Below are 17323 nucleotides of genomic sequence, written 5' to 3'. Positions count from 1 at the left end.
AAAAAATTTTAATATGACCCATTTCACAAATTTGCTTGTCATCCTTGCACAGGGACCATGCCAATCTTCTTTATATCACTCAAATTTCAGTACCTGTACTGCTGAACCAAGAATGAAAATTTTTGTTAACAAGGTTCAAAGTCATTCTGATGAACATTCCAGATTCAGAATCTCTTTTCTAAAGTACTACCCCTGAATTTGGGCCTTTGAAAGAATATATTCATATATATATACTGAAATACTATGAAGATTAAATCATGAGATGGCATCTGCTTTTTGTGATACTAAATACTCCATTTAATACTACCCCATAGCACCTTACACTGCTATTTGTCTTTAAAACACTTTTCTTTAAAAATCAGCTCGCCAAAATAAGTCAGGCAGAGAAAGGCAGATACCATATGTTTGCATGTATAGGTGGATTAGGAGGAACTTAATGGAGGACCATGGGAGAGAAGAAGGGGAAAAATACTTGGGGAGAGGGAGGGAGGGAGGCAAACCATGAGAGACTCTTGAATGCTGAGAACAAACTGAGGGCTGATGGGGGTGGGGGAGAAGGGAAGGGGGGTGATGGGCATGGAGGAGGCTACTTGTTGGGATGAGCACTGGGTGTTATATGGAAACCAACTTGACAGTAAACTATTTTTAAAAAAATCAGCTCACTAGCTCACTATTTATTACCAAACTCAAAGAAAAAACTGTAACAAGAGCACTGCATAGTCCTGGCCAGTAAGCACCAGCACTCTTTACTAAATGTATGTTCTACTATGTTTTCTTGAATTCAGTATACTTACAATGCATGGCCTCTCTCCATATGATTTTCTGGTGAGTTCTGGCCAGTAATTTTGATCCAGAGTGCTGGATCATCAGAAGATGATATCACAGATAGTGCCATAAAGAAATACAGGAGAGTGCCATGTTGGATATTATCATTTTTTTAAGTAGCTCAAGGTGACTTCAAGGAAATGGTTGTAATGGAGAAAAAGGATCAGCAAGGATCAGGGTGATGGAAATCTTCTGACATTATAAAAGGTATCATAAACATCTCTTCTACCAGTAAGGTTGGACTAACAATTGTGACTGGTATTGGGAAGACACTAGGGCTTATGACCTCAGGAGCTCTAAAGAGAAGAGCAGAGCCACATAAGAGGAACCTCTGGACTCAGGGGCTTAACCAAAACAGCCTGTTCAATTAAGCTCCCCTGAAACGCACACCCCTGAAGTTAAGGGGACCGCCTACACTGTTGCTGGGATGGCAGCCTCTAGCACTGCAATGATTCACTGCAGCCAATGGAAATAGTTACAACCTGCTAGAAGAGTGGTTTCAACCCTCAGAGAATCACCTGGAGGGCTTGTTGAGACAGGGCCTGAGGTAGGGTGAGACCTGAGAATCTGCATTTCTAACAGGGTTCTGTGTTCTGCCTGGCTATACATTTTCAGACCACACTTTTTAACTGACACTGATCACTATTTATAATAAGAGAACACTTTTCTCTGCATTAAACTAACATGTACATATAGGATCAAACCTAAATACTGTGTCCATTACTTGCATCGTGGTTTAAGAAACTTAGCTAAGTAGAAAACCAGTTGACATGGCACTGTTGCACCTGAGACATAATGGTGTCTTATGATTTCCCAATACTCTTTCTTTGACCATTAATCATATCCATTAATGTCTTGTTGTTATTACTGTTGTTGCCTTGCCCACATTACCCGGCATGGGGGGGGGGGAGGAATCCAAATGTTAATAAGTGTTAATTATGGAGTTTTAAAAATCAAATCAAAACAGCAAAAATCATGAAAAAATAATTCATGAAAGCTGACAAGCCTTCACCCTTAATCATCATCTCAAGGTTAAATAATGATCAGAATTCTTTCAGTTGAAGTACTTATGTTGCATCTTGATGTTTGACTATCATATAAATATAACTGAGCTATTAGTCTCTATTTTTCATTGCAGATGAAATTGATGCATCTTTGTGTGGTGTAGTCTGACACAGTAAAATTGTTACTCCCTAGGTAGGATATTCATAAAATGTAATTATCGTAATCAGAACAGTCTTTAAGCTCATGAGAGGGGATTGCCAGATTCGTGATTGGCAGTTTTCAATCACTTCACGTATAATAAATAAAGAAACTTCTTAAAGCAGCCTTGGGAATCACAGGGAACCTATTCTGATCAAACAACAAAGGGTGTTGGGAAAAGGGGATGGGAGCTCCCATTGGCTTCCTCTGCCTGGCTTTGGCCAGGACTAGCTGGGACTCTCAACAGATTTCATTTGGTGTACTCACCAACAGATATAATTAACAGTGCCATTTGCTGAGATAGTGCGTTGAGAAGAAAGAGGTCACAGGAAGGCTACCGTTACTGAGTAGAATTTACTGTTTTCCTTCTAGAATTCATAACCTGCTGCACGAGTAGCCCAGGAGCTGCTGTGCATGCACCATGCCATGGGGGGAGGGGAGGAACTGTAGCAACGCCTTCAGCAGGATTTGGCCCTGGGTTAACTGGGAGTTTCCAGTGTGCTTCATGTCCCCAATACTGGTTTAGGCAGCATGCTTAATAAATGTAGAGATAGCACCGACAAGCCCATGCTGGTGGGCTAGAGAAATAAAAACCAACGAAAGAAGTCAACAGTTCAATCTGAAGAAGAACATCACTTATTCAAATTGTGAGAGTAACTTTGGTTTTGATTCCCAGTGTCTCTTTTAGAATTACTCAGTGGGGGCGAGTTCTCCCCCTGCTCCTGCAGGAAAACCTCCATAACCTGATGACTTGTTTTTAGTCATTCTTTGGTAATAAAAGATCCTACAGCCATTTTAAGACTCCAACACATTCCCAATCAAGAAGTTAGATATCCAGTCTTGCATAATAATCAACTCCTAGAATCAGACTTAGAGCTGACACTTTTCACGTTACCCCTCTGGGGCCTTCTGCAGCCAAGCAGCTGGGGAAGGGGGCAGAGTCCATCTGTTCCTTTCCTCCAGCTACTGTTTCCAACTGTCGGCCCCCATTTCACTAACCACCGCCTGTTCCTGGGTCAAAACAGGCAAGGGGAAAAGAAGCAAGCAAGGGAAGAGGAACAAAAATTCTTCCTTGGCTGGTGGCCTCTCAGGGTGGCTTCTCTGTTTACAAGGTAGGCTGTGAAACTGAAAGCTGCTTCTTCCTGGTGTGGGGTGCTCTCACGGGGTGTCAGGGCCCCACCTCCCTCCCTCCCCAGGGCCGGGATCCCCCCTCACCTGAGGTTCATCCCTCAGCTGAAACTCCCTCCTGGTCTCTCAGGCTGCTCCCTGATAAAGCCTAAGAGCTCCTCTAGGTGGCCCTGTTGGGCAGTAGCTAAGTTTCTTTCTCCTTTCCTCACCCCTTCTCTCTTCCTCTCCCTTCCCCTCCTCTTCCCCCCCGCCCACTTCCTCACCCTGCTCTTCTGCTCTTCCTCTCTCCCTCTCCCCCTACCNTCAACAGCCTACTCCAAGCTGTGGGAGGTGTATGTAAAGCTCTCTAAATGAATACTTTTCAGTGAGAAACCATCTTTGGGTTGAGCAAAAGCCTCTTCATGAATCTTCCCTCCCAATCCTCAACCCCCCTGATATTTTGTTATGGGGAATGGCTGTTCTCCACTCTTGTGGAGAGTGTTGCACTAGCTGTTATACCCTGGGCTTTTCCTGGAGCCGCTCACTGACACTATTCACTCACTGGGAAAGCTCAGCCTGGGCCCCCCTGCTTCCTCTGGCACTGGCCCTACCCTCAGGCATGTATCTGTTCTGCTCAGGTCAGCCTAAACGTAGGGTTCAGTGAACAGCCGCACTTGGTGCCACACTAAGCAATACCCTCCAGTTCGGTGTCTTTTAGTAACACAGGAGATATTTTGGCCTCTATCTGCTACCTTTGGTTTTACTTTCCAGTCTGTTCAGGACCTGGGTGGGGAAGACAGGTGCTATTTATTGAGGCCCCCTTTCTACCTTGAATGTAGGCAAAGGATTTGAGTCATGTTACCACTTTTTGGATAATCCCTCTGAAGATCTCTATCTTTTATCTTGATGTCTCAGTGAGAACCTCTTATTTAATATCTTGAGATGTGTCATATGGGAAATAACTAGCTAAAAGCTCTTAGAGTTTTCAGTTTTCTTGAGGAGTAACTGATTATAACAACTATTTGAGGACATATATATATAACCGTGAAATGAAAATCTTTCAGATAAAACTTTAAGATACTTTAGAAGGAAAATGGTTTTCAGGGAGACTCAAATTTTTTCTTGGCTTTGCTGAAGACTAGCTATATGACCATGGGAAACCTGCTCCATCTCTCCAAACATTTTTTCATTTACGAAATAAAGAATTTGGCCTAAAAGTTTCTCAGGTTCTTTTCCAGCTCATACCATGAATCTGTGATACCTTGAAAGGAAGTGTGAGAACATTTCTGTTGCTAAGTAGGCAACGATGGTGATATGGCATGAAGGTTAACATGCAGGCTCCCCTTGGTATTTATGAGTGCTCCCCTTCTTCCACTCAGACACATTTACTGAGTGCATACATCTTTTTTTGTTTAAGTTTATTTATTTTGAGAAAGAGAGAGAGCAAGCACGGGAGGGGCAGAGAGAGAGAATCCCAAGCAGGCTCCACACTGTCAGTGCAGAGCCCCATGTGAGGCTTGAACTCATGAACCTTGAGATCATGACCTGAGCCGAAATCAAGAGTCGAATGCTTATCTAACTGAGCCACCCAGGTGCCCCCTGAGTGCATGTATCTTTACACCAAGTGATACTTGGATGCCTAAGATTTAATCCTTGACCCTAGAAGCTTATGAATGTGAAGGAGAAGCTAGACTGTTCACAAATACTCTTAAATAATACATAATGCTTTATTTACCCAAGAAACGTTTCCTGAGCACCCGCCACAGTATGTACAAAACACTGTGGGATGATGCTTGGAGCACAGTGGGTAGTTACCTCTCAGAGAACCACCTTCACATATGTGGGACATCCCTGCACTGAAGCCATAGTCAGGATAGGTTGAAAGGAGAGCTATGGCCATGCAACAGTCCACGGCCCCAAATCTGCCCTCAGCTCCTTGGTCCTGTGCTTCCAAAGCCAAAAAAAAAAAAAGAAAAAAAAAAAGATACTTGTATTAGGAAAATGGTGGTGATGCTTCTCCTTTCTTCTCTTCTCTCTCTCTCTTTTAAGACATGATAATCATTCAGGATTCACTCTGTTTACAGTTTGACTACTTCATAGAAAAATGTGTCTATAAAACACCTGGTAGTTGTAAAAAGGCTTGGGTAAGGCCCAGGGAGCCAGATAAATATATGTTATTTACTCAGCTGTCCCAAGCCATTACCAATCTTCTTACACCCAAGGACTGTCTGTCCTCTCCTAAGTTTTATTTCTAATACTCTCAATACAAAGTCTGGTTAAAAAAAAAAAAAAAAAAAACCCAAAAACAAGAAAATCAAAGCCTTACCTCCCTGAAACACTATCAAGTACAAACATTCTTCATGGCATTTCAAGCATATTCTGATACCCTGAACCAGAAAAGATGGTTGTAACTGGATTTATCCTATGTAGAAAGCATAGTTGATCTAAGTAAATGTTACCGGTCAATGCAGTTCAGCAAGTATCTCCTAAGCACCTGTGGTGGACCTGGTTCACACTTTAAATGCATAGAAAACACCAGAGATTCTGGCATATCCTCCAAGCCACACTGTCAGAGTAAACAGTGAGCACACTGCCCGGTCCCCATCTGCAAACAGCCCCCCAGTGAGCTTTGAAGTTGCTCTTTGCTATTACCTAATCTCTAAAACTGAACCCTAACCCTGACTTCTTCCTTTCAGTGACTTTTCCAAGATAAATTATGTTCATCTGCTCAAATTCATCACCATGTGCATTTTTTAAAGTTCATTTATTTATTTTGAGAGAGAGAGAGAGAGAGAGAGGAGAGAACCAGTGAAGGAGGAGCAGAGAAGCAGGGGCGGGGATAGAGGATCCAAAGCAGGATCCAAAGCGGGCGCCACGCTAACAGCAGAGAGCTGGATGCAGGCTTGAACTCACAAACCACGAGATCATGTCCTGAGTGAGCCACCCAAAGAGCCCTCACTGTGTGCATTTTTAAAGCCTTTGATCTTTATTGTGATAGTAAACATTTAACATACTCAAAATTCTGATCAGGCAGCTTTCCACAAAGGGGTAGGCTCCTGCCTTAGTAATTGTAATCTAATTTTGGTATGGACTAAGTTGAAATCCTTTCTAGGTAGGATCCCTCAAGAGAGGATATTTCCATCAAAGACACATTGATGGAATTTTGTTTTGGGGCCAAAGGAGAAGGGACAGCATCTAAAGAGGTATCCCAAACAATGAGACTCCACTGGACAGAGAAGTTAGAAGGGGTTGTGCCATACTTTAAAGTGATGATATTTTTCCAATCAGACACCAGGGCAGATAGCCTGACACATGGTCTGAAAACAGAGGAGATTATTTGAAATCTGGGATGTATGATCACCATCTTCAGAGTAAATGAAGCCAGCAGCTGTTTAGAGTGAAAGTCATCAACAAGGAGTCTCTGTACATTGAGGGATCCAGACGAGTGGATGGAAGGCCGCCTGATGTCATTCATTTACAAGCCAGAGCTTCATCACACCAAAAAAAGAACCTTTGTTACCCAGGGTTTCCTGGAACCACTTGCTGTCATCACCTTGTCTGCAAGGACAGAGGTGTAATCTACTCATCGAAAAACAATGAAGCTCTGCTTCCAAGCAACACAGTCTGGGAATGCAAACTACAAGAAGCAGGGGCAAGCACAGGACAGGCTGTCAGCCTATCCTTTACTTGTTCAGTTCTACAGCTGTTTCTCAAACAGAATTCAAACATCATACTATTGTTTTTAATTAATTCCTCATCACTCTGCCTTTTAATCTTGAGCGTTCAATTTGAAACTTGGGAATTGTTTTGTTGTAAAGGAGGAGATTCAGAAATTCCAATTTTCCTACTTAATAAGAATGTTCTGTTCAGTATAAAATCATAGGAGAAAAGCTTCCCTTTGTTGCCAACACTCAAAGTCAACGCTTAGTTACGTACTTTAGGAATAATCCTTGGAAAATATTTTAACTCCAATTCCCACCACCAATATAGAAGTTTCTAGGCTTCCATCTCTACTTTTTAAGTTGTTATATGCTTTTTCAACTTCTATCCTATCAACAGCTGATTGTACTTAAAATATGACATCATAAGTTTATTTTGATCATTCAATGTTTTGTGCTATCTGTATCATTTTAGTTCTCTTAGAGTGGATAAGAAAGACATTGATTTTACAGGAAACTCAAGGACAAGGTGTATAGTTTCTCTCAATCTCTCTCTCTCTCTCTCTCTCCTTCCCTCCCTCCCTCCCTCCCTCCACATCAGGGCTTTAAATAGTAAGCAGAAACATAAAAGAGATTTATTTGAATATAACTGGTGTATCGGTTGTTTATAGCTAAAATCAACTAAAAGTGGATTAAATTTACAATCTCACATAATAAGAACTCCAGAGGTGTGGCATTTGCTATTGGTTGGCTATTGCAGTGGCCCAATGATTTGCTGAGGACCTGGACTCTTCCCACATTTCCATCCTGTCATCCGAGGTACACTGGTATTAATCCTCAAATTTGGCTAACAGCTTACAGGAAGTACATGAAATGGAGGAATTTGTTAAATACCACCATAGGGAAGAAGTCAGAAAAATCCAGAAGTGATCGAGGAAATTTAAACCTGACTGGATATCTGATGATATTAAAGAATTTGTGTATCTTTAGGAGTGATAAAGGTATTATAGGTACATTTTTTTAAAAGAGTCCATATCTTTTAAAGACACATGCTGAAATACTTATAGCAGAAATGATATGATATCTGAGGTTTACCTCAAATGTCTCAAAATAATCCAGTGGGAGTGGGGAGTGAGGATGGGGGAATGACAGACTCTGAATAATAATAACTGGGAAGCTGAGTGATATGCACATGGGGATCATTTATACAATTCTCTCTGTTTTCTGGGATTTTTAACATAAATTTTTATATATTTCATTTTTTAAAACAAGAAATGAGAAAGGAGTATAAAGAAGATAAAAGGAAGGGGCAAGTAAACAATTCTCCTAACTAGTCAACCATTTGGGCCAATGAACCTCTACTGGGCTTTCCTGGTCCAGGGCAGGAACTAACCGACAGTGACACACACCTGGGTCTTCTGGGAATGGACTGTCTGCTTCTACAGAGTGGCCTCTCCCAGGGTGTCTCAGGGAGCACTCACAGCAGCAGTCTGAGAGCAAGTACTCCTGCTGTCTGCATCTGAATTATTATTATGAGGAGATGGAGAAAAGCCTTCCAGCTATTCTAAAATAAATACTCCTCCAAAACTAACTTAATCCCATTGAAATAAGTGTTAAGTGTTATCAGGTCACAGTGTTAATTCTAGCCCGTGTGGTCCTAAAGAAAAGATTTTCAGACAAAAATTAAATTCTAGTGATGTTTCATTGCCATTACAGTTGGTGTCTGAAGCCATACAGTTGAGCCTCTGTTTATTTTGAGAAGGTATAAATCTAATGCACTTAGAACCAAGAAACTTCATTTTTAAACTTCATTTGCCTGCTGTAAGTCACAGCAAAACCAAAAATCAAACCTCTTAACAGCCATAAGCCAACTTTGATCCAACATGACTTCATTATCCCAACCTTCCAAAGAAACAAATGCAAAACACACCCACCCACACGCACACACACACTAAACATCACAGGCCAGTATTCAAACTACCTAAAAACAAAAAAGTAATGAAGACAACCTCCCAGCTCCAGACTATTTGTGAAAGATCCATGGGCATGGCTCCCAATAAGGCATCTAAATAACAGAGGACAAAACTGTAGTCTGATACATTTAACAATTTTCCTGGCTATATCTAAGCAGCTCCTTGACTTCTCTTTAANGCAATTTTGATTGGAATTGCATTGAATGTGTAGAGTGCTTTGAGTCGTAATGACATCTTAACTATATTTATTCTTCCTATCCATGAGCATGGAATGTTTTTCCATTTCTTTGTGTCTTCAATTTCCTCTTTAAGTCATTTTGAAACCAGCTCAAAAAAGTTTGTTTCTCACTTGGACCAGGATGAAATAGTGACCAGAAGTGAAGAAAAGTTGGGATGCAAATTGCCCAAAAAGACCCATAAGAGGCGGAAGGCTATGCTGTTTATCTTTGGTGTCTTTCTACCTCCATGATCTTCTAACTTTCTGGCTCTATTCCTCTTCAGCTCCTACCTAGGCTTATACTATGCTCATGTCCCTCTGGCTTCCCTGAGCCTTTCTCATTTCTTTCCTCTCTCTAAATTTTCAGTGCTCTCAAATTCAATTACAAATTCCCAAATCAAGTTTTCAATTACAGTGATATATAATAAAACATTACTAGAATGGTAGATTGTCCCATCCCCCAGAGCCATCTTCCATCAGAATTCTAATTTCCCTACTCTTCACGTGCTGACCTAAGCTAGCAGCTAGGATTAAAACTACTCCTGTTAATAGACATTCTCAGCTACCAGCTCACAGTCCTAAGGGTCTGTCATCCTCATATATTCTCTCATCAGAATGCTCAGAGGGTGCGTCTTAGAGAGGTGAGTAGAAAGATGACATCAGTAACAGAAGCTAAGGAGGTGATACAGAGAAGAGAAAAGGTTTGAAGCATGCCTGATCATTCTAATTTACTTTAATGTAATAAAAACTCCCAATTAAAGGTGTAGCCTAGTAAAAGTGTTTGGGAATGAGGGTGATACCAATTACTCAAACAAGGTACTGGTAAGTTTTGTTCTTCTTCCTTGATGAAAATTTTGTCATGGAAAAAAAAAAAAAATCAAGCCTTAGGCTTTACGATGCACATGAAAAAGTGCATGTAATTTAGAATGTTCCACAAAAGTTTTTTCCTTCAGGGGAGCCGAGGTGACTCATGAATTCCCCTGTCCTCTTTTTTATGCCTCTATTGAGATAATATGGGAATATTTTAAACTATTAGACTTTCAGACAGAAATATATCTTAGAAGGGTAGCCTCCAAACCTTACTGATCAAGAACACCCAGAGACTTTTTTAAGTAAACATTTTTATCTTCCCCTGCCCTACTGAAGCAGATTCTCAGCCAGGGTAGGAGAAGGAAAAAGGCTGGGGTAGGAATGTTTTCATAGTGTGCATGTAATTCTAACAATCAGTCAGGTTTGGGCACTGCTGTTGAGAACACAGAGGTACCACCCAGTTCCTCCTAAGTCATATCACTTATCTGCTCAGAAGCATAGAGGAGGAGAGCAAAGCCTCTGTGAGCCCTTCCCTGCTTCCCACCTACCTGGCAAAGTGCATCACTTCCCTGTTCTCAGAGCCCTGTAATCTAGGCCACCCAACTCAAGATATCCATACTTCTGTGTATGCAATTCCTCCTACAGACAAATAAGAAAAGAAAATACATTATCGACACCCTGAGTATCAAGCTTTCAAATAACTAAATTCATTCCTAATGACGAGGTCCTTGTCAGGCTGGCATCAGCACCATTTTGTAGTTGAAGAAATGGGCTGAGACTATGTAATTTTGCCAGGTTCCCTGTGATTAGTAAGAGAGGACAGATTAGGGACCCTGTGCTGTTGGACAGGATGGATTATTGATGTAGTCACTTGTGCCCTGTTCTTATTTCTATTGGACACTTATCTGATTGAAAGAAAAGGTGATACTCCTCTTCTTCTCCTCTCTGGAAGGAAACCTCCCTTTTTGTTCAGAAGCTCAGAAGGCTCTTATGCTCAGGTGTAAGAACTTTAAGAACTTCTTTGTGTTTCAAAAGCTATCCCAGAAAAAGCCCCAACCAGGACTTTGAGAGTTATTGGCTCTTCAAGAAAAGAAGCCTAACTTACCCTAAAAAGAGAAAAGAGAGAAGGCAATGTTTCACAGGGAAGACAGACAGGGCCCTACCTTGAGAAAACAGACTCCCCAGAGGCTGGAGGGAAGTATGGACATTTATTGTGCCTGAGTATATACAGCAGTTCAGACTTTTCCACTCCACCATAGCTGCAAAGGGCAAAGTGTGCCACCCCCAACCCAACTCAGGCACTTGTCCCATCTTAAAACGTGACTCATGGGGAACCCCAGAAAGGGAAAAGGCACTAACAAGCACTTTCCACCTGTGGTGTCTCAAGAACGTTTGCTCCCATGGCTCAGGGAGTCCTGAGAGCCCTTGCAGGATGTCGAGCAGATGACAGCCCTATCAGGGTGTGTTTCTGCTCTCCTTCCCCATCGCCCCGCAACTGGCTACCACGATGCATGGAAAGCTCTGTTTGTGTACAGAGCCCATGGGGGTCACACTTGAAGATCTTAGCTATCTAAGCCCATGGAGTGTGGTCATCTGCTTACAAATTCATGGCCTATAATGCATTTGGTTCTTTATCAAAATAAAAACCAAACAGAATGAGTAAAAGAAACCGGGCATGAGAGAGCACAAACTGTATTTTCTATTTACATGAAGTTCAAAATCAAACTAAACTCACTTTAGTGATAGTGGTTGGCACAACCGTTCCCTTTGGCCAGGTACTGACTGGGAATAGGGACAAGGGAGCCTTCTAGAGGGCTCGAAACTTTCTATATCTTGATCTGGATGGTTATTACACGGGTATGTACATATGTGAAAATTCACTGAGCTATACACTTAAGATATGTGCACTTTACTGTTATATAAATATCACCTCTGCAAAATAAATAAATAAAAGCAAATAAGCCAACAAACACAGATGAAACAATAATCTACAAAGATCTGCTGGAGCCAATTTGCCTATTACCGAGACCACTTAGTCCCCTCTTACTGACTCAAACCCTTCCCAGTTCCTAAAATTAATCTGGCTCCTTTACCCCATAAATGCACAGGGAATTTAAAGAGCCAGAGAAGAACATTCAGCCCAAGTCCTCACCCATGGGGTAAACTGTAGCATGGCGTGTAGGTGCAGAAATCACAGAGCCAGACTGCCCCGGTTCAAATCCCTGCTCTGCCACTTAATGGTTAAAGCCCTAAGCAGCTTACTTAAATTCACTATTCCTCACTTTCCTGATCCATAAAATGGGCTTTATAATGAGGATTAAACAAGATTAACTGATATAAAAGCACTCAGTAAATACTCAACATTACTACATGCCAAGTCTACAGTAAGCACTTTACCAATCTTATCTTCGTTTAATCCTTGCGGCACCCCTATCTGATAGATGGTGTTGTCCCCCATATTACAAGTGTAGAAACTGCATTTCTACTACTGCATGCTGCTGAGAATGGAATACATACCCCACTCCTCAAGGAACTTTCTAGTCTTTTGGATTCTGTCTGAGCCCCCAAGTACAGAACAATCAACGTAAATCATGGGCAATGATTGGATCAAGATGGTGAACTGAGTTCGTAAGACCATGTCCCCTCCACCCCATTTTCATACAATGATGGGGTCTGGGGGCACCTGGGTGGCTCAGTCAGTTGAGCATCTGACTCTCTTTTTTTTCATGTTTATTTATTTATTTTGAGAGGGAGAGAGAGCATGAGCAGGGGAGGGGCAGAGATAGAGGGAGAGAGAGAATCCCAAGCAGGCTCTATGTTGTCAGGGTAGAGCCCTACAAGGGATCATGACCTGAGCCGAAATCAAGAGTGGGGTACTTAACTGACTGAGCCACCCAGGAGGCCCTGAGCATCCACTTCTTGATCTCAGCTCAGGTCTTGATCTCAGGGCCGTGAGTTCAAGCCCCACTGGGCTCCACACCGGGCATGAAGGCTTCTTAAAAAAAAAAACAAACAATGACAAGGGGAAAATGTTGCTTCTAAAGAAGAAATCCATACAGCTCTGGTGAACAAGAAAAGGTACTATTATCAGAAAAATTTGAAATATCTGGAAGATAGAAGTCAAATGAAATCAACACTGACAAGCATGAAACAAAATTATATCCCAAGAACTGGCTACAGAATACAAACTAAATAAATGATTAAAATGGGAATGGGAAGATAAGAGCAAATCCAGAGAGGTTCCAAATTCAGAGCGACATTTGCAATAATAGAGGAAAAGGCTCTGCATCAACCATGAGGATAATTTACTAAAGAAATGGATCCAGACCATGGGGCCCAGTGCCTTCCTATGCCCTGAAACTGTGACAGAAAGAAAAACATCAGTAGTGTTTGGCTTGGGGAGGAGACAGAAAGGCAGGAGGAAGTGTTAGGAGATGACAAGGTAACTCATCAAGGAAGAAAATGTGCACAGCCTGCCGCCAGAGCAAAACTCTCCTTTAGCATCATGGCAGGGAAACAGTGCAAATGTATGGTGTATTGGCTTTCTGTTGCTGTCATAACAAAGTTCCAAAGCTTAGTGGCTTAACACAAACAAATTCATTACTTTACAGTTCTGTAGGTCAAAAGTCCCAGGCTAAAACCAAGGTGTCAGTATTCCTTTTGGGAGACGAGGGGAGAATTTTTTCATTTTCCAGCTACTCGGGGCCACCACACTCCTTAGCTCATGCCCCCTTCCTTCATCCTCAAAGACAGCAGTGCCACAGCTCTCTGACTTCTTCCATAGTCACAGCTCCTTCTGATGACAGCTGCAAAAGTCTCTCCACTTTTAAGGAATTACCTTAATAATCAGGACCACCTCCATAATCCAAGATAACCACCCTTTCTCAAATTATTTGATCTGCAAAATCACTTTTGCCATATAACGGAACATGTTGACACATTCTAGAGAATAGGCCACTTGGGGGTACACTCTTCTGCCTACCACATGTGGTTATTGGGTACCTGGCAGATAACCCTGCATCTGGTTTGGTAGTTGGAGGACTGGCTGTTCTAGCCAGAACTTGAAGCTGGAGTGATACTCACCAAGGCTGGTAGCTATGACTTGACCAGGCTGTTCCAGCAGAGTATCCTTGGCTGTGGTCCCCTTGGTTCCTACTGGTTTTCCAAGCCTGATGTTCAGCCTTCCAGTCAATTCTGTGAGCTACTCGATAGCCAGCCAATATATTACTTTTCTGCATAAATTAGGTAGAGCTAGTTTCTGTTACTTATAATCAAGAATTCGGGGGTGGGGGGGGGGCATAGTCAGTTAAGTATCCAACTCTTGATTTTGGCTCAGGTCATGATCTCACAGTTTGTGAAGTTCGAGCCTCGCTTCGGACTCTGCGCTGACAGCGTGGAGGCTGCTTGGGATTCTCTCTCTCCCCCCTCTCTCTCTGCCCCTTCCCTGCCCGTTATCTTTCCCTCTCTCAAAATAAATAAACTTTAAAAATTAAAAAAAAAAAAGAATTCTGACTGATACAGAGTTCTCTTAAATACAGAGAACTGGTGATTGATTGCCAGAGGGGAGGTGGGTGGGGGATGGCTGAAACAGATAAAGGGGATTAAGAGCTATAATTTTCCAGTTATAAAATAAATAAGTAATGAAGATGAAAAGTACAGTGTAGGGAATGCACTGAATAATATCATAACAATGTTGTACAGTGACTATACTTACTGTGCGTGGTGAGCATTGAGAAATGTATAGGATTGCTGAATCACTATACTGTCATCACTAATACAACATGGTATGTTAATTATAGTCCAATTAAAACAAAAAGGTAAGTTAAGGCAACATGTTCTTTTCTGAAGCTAGAATTTTATTTATGATAATACATTTCTAGAGATCCACAAAAAACTTGGAAGGAACAAATTTAAAGCAGTCATTTAAAAACTTTCTGAATGTTTCAAATAAATATAATAAAAATAACATTTATTCATAACACTATATAATAACTTCTAAATTTGTAAATTTAAAGTGATGTGATTCAATAAAGGTATTCAGGTTAAAATCATGAAACAGTGAAAAACTGGTGGTTGCCAGAGGGAAGGTGGATGGGGGGGTGGATGAAACAGATAATTCCACATGGATTTATCTTTAAGCAAATACTTCCTGAGGACAGTCCCCACCTACCTATCTAGAATTGGTATCAGATCTTGCATTCAGAGGAAAGGCCTGTCAAACAGCACACTCACACAAAAGCAGATAAAATCCATGCCACTTATGTTTCATAATCAACCTAGTTCATCTATTTGTAAAAGTATAACACAGGATCACCAGACATCAAGGAAAACCAATATCATGGGAGTCTAACAGACAAAACAAGAGAACAAATAGACTTGACTGGAAAGAAAATAAGATCAGAATAAAATTTTCATCTTAAGAAAAAGGGGGTAGGGTTGATTTGGTATATTCAGGAATATGTGGGAATAGTTTGCCTACAAACTATAAGAGCATTCAGAGAGCAAGTTACTGGGAAATAAAATTTCAGCATCACACTTATTCACCACTGAACCTCAGCACTTAAAATAATGCCTGGACAGTAAGAACTCCACTCCCTACAATACTTGTAGAATGAATAATCAATGGAACCTATACATAACATTTACTGCTGTAACCATCTTCAAGTGTACAGTTCCATACCATTTAGTACATTCTCAGTGTTGTACAACCGCCTCAACTGTCTAGCTCCAGAACTTCTTTGTCACCCCAAATGGAAACCTGCATTAAGCAGTCACTCCCCATTTAGCTTTCCCCACCCTGGCAAACACTAACCTACTTCCTGACTCTGTAGGTGTGATTCTGGATATTTCATATAAATGGAATCATATAATATGTGGCCTTTTGTGTCTGGCTTCTTTCACTTAGCATGTTTTCAAGGTTGAGCCATGTTGTAGCATGTATCAGTATGTCGTTCCTTTACATAGCTGAATAACACGTCACTCTATGGGGATACTATATTTTGTTTATCTATTCATCTGTTGATGGACACTGGGCTGTTGCACTTGCACACACCATTTTCTTCCACTGCCCCCACAGTCTCCCTCCCCAGTCAACTCTATCTCAGCTGGTAGCACCACCACTTACCCAGTTGTGTAGGCCCCAAAACCTAGGAATCATCCTTGATTCTTTCCTCCTCTAAGCCCCACTCCACATTACATCACCGTCAGCTAGTCCTGTTATATCATCCAGACACACCCCAGTTTTGGTCACATTTCACCACTTCTCCAGCTACCACCTAACACAAGCTACTGTCCCTCTGGTCACACCTAAATGTCTGTTTGCTTCCTTTCTCCCCTTCTCCCCCAATCATTTCCCCACAATAATCAAAATTACCTTTCAGAAGTATGAATCAGACCATGCCACATCAGTGCTTATGACCCTTCTTTGACTTCCCAGTACAATGTAACAAAATCTAGATGTCTTGCTATGAGCAACAAGTTCAGCATGATCCAGCCCCTGCCTACCTCTCTTGAGCATCAATCCACTCTCCAGCCATACTGGCCCATCTTTGAGTCTCTCCCACACCAGATACTTTCCTGACCCAAGGCCTTGACAATCCCTGAGCTTCTGCCTGGGACACACCTTTCCCTCAAACTTTGCTTGGCTCCCTCCTCACCATCCAAGTCACCTGTGCAAAGAGGCCTCTCCTGACTCTCCTATCTGAACGAGACTAGTCTCTCTCTGACCCCTTACTTTCCTGGGTTTTTCCTTCATAAAACTAAAACCATATAAAATTATTTACTGTTTATTATCTGTCTCCAGCCCCCAAGAATGTAAGCTCCAAAAAAGGTAACTTGCCTTCAGCCAAATCCCCAGGGCCTAGAGCAGTACCTCAAATATATGAGGCATTCAGTAAATACTTGTTGCTTGAATAATGAATGCACTGCATTATATACACCCATAGAAAGACGACTTTGTACTCAATAAACAGAATATCCATTCTTTTTAAACATCCTTGAACATTTATATGAATAGGCCATGAAGTGCTCTTTAACCATGTTAGTGAGAGCGTAAATTAGTGTAAGTTTTCTCATGCATAATTTGATAATATCTATCCAATTTTAAAATGCAAACACCCTCTGAACCATATATTGGCACACTTGTGATAAATCAAGTGATCCTCTATGTGCGGGCCTATTTCTGTTCTATGGTCTATTTGATCACTTTCAATGATTATATGGACATTCATATGGATGTAAGGAAAGTTTCCTTTCCATAATATTATTGTTTTCTATCGTTCTATGTCCTAGAGCTGATTATCCTATATAACAATAAATGTAGGAAAGATTTAATACTGTGGTAATATTAATATAGAAAATACATTTGTCTGTGGCAGGAAGACTTTCACAATATTTAGAAGAACATTCTGGGACACTGTCCTCCTGGACCTTGGTATCTGTCTGGAGGGGGGAGTAAAAATTTGTTTTAATTATAGGAATCACCACTTTGCCTTTTTATACTCCTATCATATATTATTCTCCCCTCTCAA

At 41.3% G+C, this 17323-nt stretch overlaps 1 pseudogene; it reads right to left on the bottom strand.

Moving 5' to 3' along the window:
* Window positions 1–114, bottom strand: LOC144220881 (U6 spliceosomal RNA; annotated as a pseudogene).
* Between the last annotated feature and the right edge of the window lie 17209 nt (window positions 115–17323).

This window comes from Crocuta crocuta, unplaced genomic scaffold (genome assembly GCF_008692635.1).
Source record: "Crocuta crocuta isolate KB4526 unplaced genomic scaffold, BGI_CrCroc_1.0 scaffold219, whole genome shotgun sequence".
Lineage (NCBI taxonomy): Eukaryota > Metazoa > Chordata > Mammalia > Carnivora > Hyaenidae > Crocuta > Crocuta crocuta.
The sequence above is the reverse complement of the archived record's forward strand: the minus strand, read 5'-3'. Positions and strand labels throughout refer to the sequence as shown.